Here is a 6000-nt window from a genome sequence, read left to right as displayed (position 1 = left end):
CGTGCTCATGCCTTTTCTTCTATCTCACTTGCGGTCTCTCCCTCATTCCCTGAATCTCAATATCTCTTTGTTAGCCCACAATAATTGTATTTGGGCCTCATATCCGCCATATCAGATTTGAGTTTGTACAAGGTAATTAGCAGAGGAAGGGAAGCCTCCACACCAGGAGGACAAATGCCCCCATGACATCATTCTGGCTCCACTCAGGAGGGGAAGCTTTTTTTCCTCTCTTTCCCTCTTACTCATCTTTCTTGTCATTCAGCTGTCAAGAAAGAGCAATTAATGGGGGCAGACTTGTAGTAGCAGGCAAAAGTTGATGACATTGAAAGGGAGGAGAGCTCGGATTAAGAAGATAAAGAAATGAAGAGACGGAGGAGAAAATGGGGCGGAAAGTGATTTGAGATGAGATGGAGGGCTGTGTTTTTGCAGCAGGCCAGTAATCTCCAATCAGCTTCTACTAACAGACAGCAGGGGAAAGTTCCTCGGCGTTAATGCAGCTTACCATTCAGAAGGAGCCGGTGTATCCAGCGGGGAGTCGGGGGGGATGAGGGGAGGATTAACTGGCACTCAGGTGGAGAGAGATGAAGAGAATCAGACGGAGACCCTGTGGATGGTCACACCCTCTCTCGCACCATCTATCACACTCCTTTTTATTCTCGGTGAACAAATGTACTCTGTGTTTAATGAGTGGAGTGTTGGAAGAGGGAGAAAATGACAGAAGCTTTACTTTAGGGGTGACTTCTGTATCTGTTGATGATTTTAATTTCTAGTCAGCTATTTCTCTCTCACTGTGAATGGCTTGGATTTAGAATCTGCTTGCTATTGAAGAACAGCCCAGTTTTTCCTTACACTTCTTCACAATGCAGTTTACAATGATCATACAAATTTAAAAAGCTCCACAAACCCATTTGACAGTGATTTACTTTTTTTGCTCTAATACATCGTTGTAAAAAGGCTAATTATTGCAGAAGCATTGCTGAATCAATCATTCGTCATATCAAACGAAGCACGACTGACAAACATGTCTTTTAATTTGAAATCTTTTGGCTGAGCCCATGTGCTGGTTGAAACATTTTTTTCCTGAGGCCTCCTCATCAGCTGCTCCTCTAAACTGACTTAAATTAATGGCAGGTAATCTCCAGTTGCCAGCTGTGCAGCACGACTGCCTTTCTCCAAATGATCAAAGGATTCTTCTTCTTCTTCTTCTTCTTCCTTATGGCCGCGTGGCCTTTCATCAACTTCACCCCTGCAAAGTAGATTTATAAAAAGAAAAAAATATGCTGCTCAAAAAAAAAAAAAAATGAAAGGAACACTTTGAAAACACATCAGATCTCAATGGGGGGAAAAATCCTGCTGGAGATCTGCACTGATATGGGCTGGGTAATGTGTCAGGAATGAAAGGATGCCACATCATTTGAAGGAAATAAAAACTATCAACCTACACAGGCTGAATTCAAAGAAACCCCGAAAATCAAACTGAAAAAAAATGATGCAGCAGGCTGAAACATTCTGCTGAAATTTAATTGTTTTCAGTAGTTTGTGAGGCCCCCATGTGCTTGTATGCATGCCTGATAACACTGGGGCTCCTAATGAGACGATGGTGTCCTAGAGGATCTCCTCCCAGATCTGGACCAGGGCATCACTGAGCTCCTGGACTGTGTGAGGTGCAACCTGGCAGTGTTGAATGGACTGAAACATAATGTCCTATTGGATTTAGGTCAGGCGAGAATGGGGGGGGGGCAGTCAATAATATCAATTCCTTCATCCTCCAGGAACTGCCTGCATACGCTCGCCACATGACACCGCACACTGTCCTGCACCAGGAAGAACCCAGGACCCATGGCACCAGCGTAGGGTCTGATGGCAGTCAGGGTGCTGTTGCCTAGCATGCAGAGGTCTGAGTGTCCCTCCATGGATATGCCTCCCCAGACCATCACTGACCTATCACCAAACCGGTCATGCTGAACGATGTTACAGGCAGCATAACGTTCATCACGGCTTCTCCAGACCCTGTCTGTCACGTGTGCTCAGGGTGAACCTGCTCTCATCTGTGAAAAGCACAGGGCTCCAGTGGAGGACCTGCCAATACTGGTATTCTATGGTAAATGCCAATCAGGCTCCACGGTGCCGGGCAGTGAGCACGGTGCCCACTAGAGGACATCGAGCCCTCAGGCCACCCTCATGAAGTCTCTTTCTGATTGTTTGGCCAGACACATTCACACCAGAGGCTGCTGGAGGTCATTTTGTAGCTCTGCAGTGCTCATCATGTTCCTCCTTGCACAAAGGAGCAGATCCCGGTCCTGCTGATGAGTTAAGGACCTTCTGTGGCCCTGTCCAGCTCTCCTAGAGTAACTGCCTGTCTCCTGGAACCTCCTCCATGCTCTGAGACTGTGCTGGGAGACACAGCAAACCTTCTGCCAATGGCACGTATTGATGTGCCATCCTGGAGGAGTTGGACTACCTGTGTGACCTCTGTAGGGTCCAGGTATGACCTCATGCTACCAGCAGTGACACTGACCCTAGCTAAATACTAAACTAGTGAAAAACAGTCAGAATAGATGAGGAGGGAAAAATGTGACTGTCCTCCACCTGTAAAACATTCCTGTTTGGGAGGTGTCTCATTGTTGCCTCTCTAGTGCACCTGTTGGTAATTTCATGAACACCAAAGCAGCTGAAACTGATTAACAGCCCCCTCTGATACTTACTGACCAGATCAGTTTAATATCATGCATTCATTTCTTCTAGGCTGGACTATTGTAATTCATTATTATCAGGTTATGATCAGGCCTAAAAGCTCCCTGAAAAGCCTTCAGCTGATCCAAAATGCTGCAGCTAGAGTACTGACAGGGACTAGAAAGAGAGAGCAGATTTCTCCCATATTGGCTTCTCTTCATTGGCTCCCTGTTAAATCTAGAATAGGATTTAAAATCCTTCTCCTCACATACAAGGTCTTGAATAATCAGGCCCCATCTTATCTCAACAGAGCACTTCTCTCTCAGACTGCTGGCTTACTTGTGGTTCCTAGGATACTTAAGAGTAGAATGGGAGGCAGAGCCTTCAGCTTTCAGGCCCCTCTTCTGTGGAACCAGCTCCCAGCTTGGATTCGGGAGACAGACACCCTCTCTATTTTTAAGATTAGGCTTAAAACTTTCCTTTATGATCAAGCTTATAGTTAGGGCTGGATCACCTGATCCAGCCCTAACTATAAGCTTGAAACTATAACCCTGAACCCTCCCTTAGTTATGCTGCTATTGGCCTAGTCTGCTGGGGAGGTTCCCATAATGCACTGTTTCTTTTCATTCTCCTTATTTACTCTGTTTATACTCCACTCTGCATTTAATCATCAGTTATTATTAATCTCTGGCTCTCTTCCACAGTGTGTCTTTTGTCCTGTCTCTCTCCCCTCACCCCCATCCGGTCCCAGCAGATGACCCCCCCTCCCTGAGCCTGGTTCTGCTGGAGGTTTCTTCCTGTTAAAAGGGAGTTTTTCCTTCCCACTGTCACCAAGTGCTGCTCATAGGGTTGGGTTATTATAGGGTCTTTACCTTACAGTATAAAGCGCCTTGAGGTGACTGTTGCTGTGATTTGGTGCTATATAAGTAAAACTAAATTGAATTGAATCAATATCCCAAATATTTAATTGACTTGATGCTATACTGTGATTAAAAAGTGTTCCTTTAATGTTTTGAGCAGTATATGCATACTTACTTACTTAGGTCCTTTGCCCACTGCGGAGCATGGCCTATCAATGAACTCTGGGCCCCAGATATGCTGTAGTGCCTCATCTCCTTTGCTATCTGTGGCACTCTTCCTGTTTCATACATCATCCTGACATTGCAGTTCGATACTCTGATGGTCTTCTTGGGTTGCCTCACTCAGGCCCGGCTGGTGTAAGCGCAAGAAAAGGGCAGTATATGTATAGTGTAGTTTTAAAATAATGGGTTTGGCATTCAGTTGACAGACTGTTCATCATATGAACACTCATTTCTTCTTAACTGTTGTGGCTGATGCAAGAGCAGACGCCTGCCTCAGAGGCCCTGTTTTTGAAGCCAATCCGAGACCGTGAAGTTCTGGAGACCATCTCAAACCTGTATGCATGAGACTTTTGTCACTAGTATGGTTGATGTGATCATTTGCATAAATATTGGATCTTTTCATTTGCATTACTACTAGTTGCTTTCTGGAATAGACTCTAAAACAGGCTTGTTTTTTGGCAGGTTACCATTTAGCCACTGCAAGAAAACAATGGCACAGCACACTGCCATGTAGGTGTTAAAGAGTAGGGTCTGCTCATTTTGTTGCTACTGTGTCATCTCAGCTTTTCAGGTCAGAGGCTCTTTGTTGGAAGATGATAGAACATATGACTCAACAGCAGCTATTTCTTTCTTTGGTAAAAATAGAGTAGTTTCTCTATCTGTAGTCATTTATTTTTCATGACATGGCCATGTTCTGGAACCTCTCCACACTTCCATGTATATATCTGATGGTAGGAAGAGCAGCCATCCCTGCCTGTGCACAGACAGTTAGGTCCGAGGTGTCAGGGTGAAGGTGGGATGCAAAGCAGCTTGCAGATGTGCAACATCTGCATGCAGGTTGAAGCAGCTTGGATAGTGTGCCCTATGAGCGAGCTGCCAATAGGATGTGGAGAAAGGCATCAGTGGATGTGGAATGACATTGTTGCTCCTGTTGGAACGAATGGTATGCTCAGTTTTATGTATCCTTATATTTATCATCATATCATCACATATTTTTCTTACATTCATTCATAGTGTAATCAACATAAATTCTTAATGAAACGCTCAGTAATGCATAAAACTGAAGGTCTGCTCAAACCTGAACAGAAATGTTTGGATCGTCTGCTCTCAGAGGTTACACCCTGTCCTACCCTGGTTCAAGTTTGGAAGAGGTTAGGCTGAGCTCCCACAGCCAAAAATGATGTAATTGCCTGGATAGTTGGAGAGAGTTATGGGACCTCAAAGGATACAGGAAACTGTGGTAAAAGGAAAGGAGCACTCCAATATTTAATCCCCTAAATTTGTTCCATATCAAGATAACAATGCCTTTACATCTTGAAAATATTAACTTTCCTGGAATGATGATATCTGAAAGAGAAAAGTGCAGTAACTGGAATAGCAGGCCCCCCTCCCACTGAGCTTTAGGGTTGTGTTGCTGCAGCTGGCAGCTTCTCTCAGCTGGCAAATATTGGGGTGGGTCCACCCATCTGAGCCACACACAGGGCCTTTCTCCTGGCACACACATGAAGGTTCTGGCTTAGTCCTCTGGCAATTTAAACTGGCATACAAGGCACTCTCCACAGTGGTCATTTAACTTCTAAGCCCCATCTGGGTCATACTACACATTTTGTACTCCATTCACAGCATCTGTAATTGTCCTGCACCCAGCCTGCAGAGCAGCTGTCCAGCACTGGAGGGCAGAGGTGCTCGTCGCACTCCCTGCAGCCCTCCACCTCCTCCCTCAGCCGCAAACAAACACGGCGCCGGGACGGCAGCCCGAGGGAGGTGTGCGCCCATACATCCGTTCATATAAAGACACAAGCAAAGCTGAGCCCTGCTGCTAACCTGCATCACTGCACAAAGTCAAAAATGAAGTCTGAAGTAACCCACTGAGGCCAAACACTGTAACTCTGAAATGGTTGCAAAATGAAGCACATTCATAAGAGAGATCGTGTTCTTGTTTTTCTCTTACAGCCAAACAGTAACACGTTGTCCCTCCGCTGAGTTTTAAATGTTTCCTTCTGGCTCCTCTGCTCTGTCCTCTGCTGAATGGTTGGATTAGCTTTTGTTGTTATTACCATTGAACATTGCTGAATTATATTGCCATGCTCACCACCGCCCCCACCACCAGCCCCTTGAGATTTCTTCATCAGCTCCAAGTCCTTTTTAACAAAGAGATGGAATTTATAGGGAATGAAGCGAGCAAGCTTCATCTCTCAGGTATCTCTTTCTTTCTTTTTTTTTTTTCTTGCTTCACTCACTATTC

This window comes from Archocentrus centrarchus, chromosome 22, assembly GCF_007364275.1.
Source record: "Archocentrus centrarchus isolate MPI-CPG fArcCen1 chromosome 22, fArcCen1, whole genome shotgun sequence".
NCBI classification, from domain to species: domain Eukaryota; kingdom Metazoa; phylum Chordata; class Actinopteri; order Cichliformes; family Cichlidae; genus Archocentrus; species Archocentrus centrarchus.
This window is presented reverse-complemented; position numbering follows the sequence as displayed.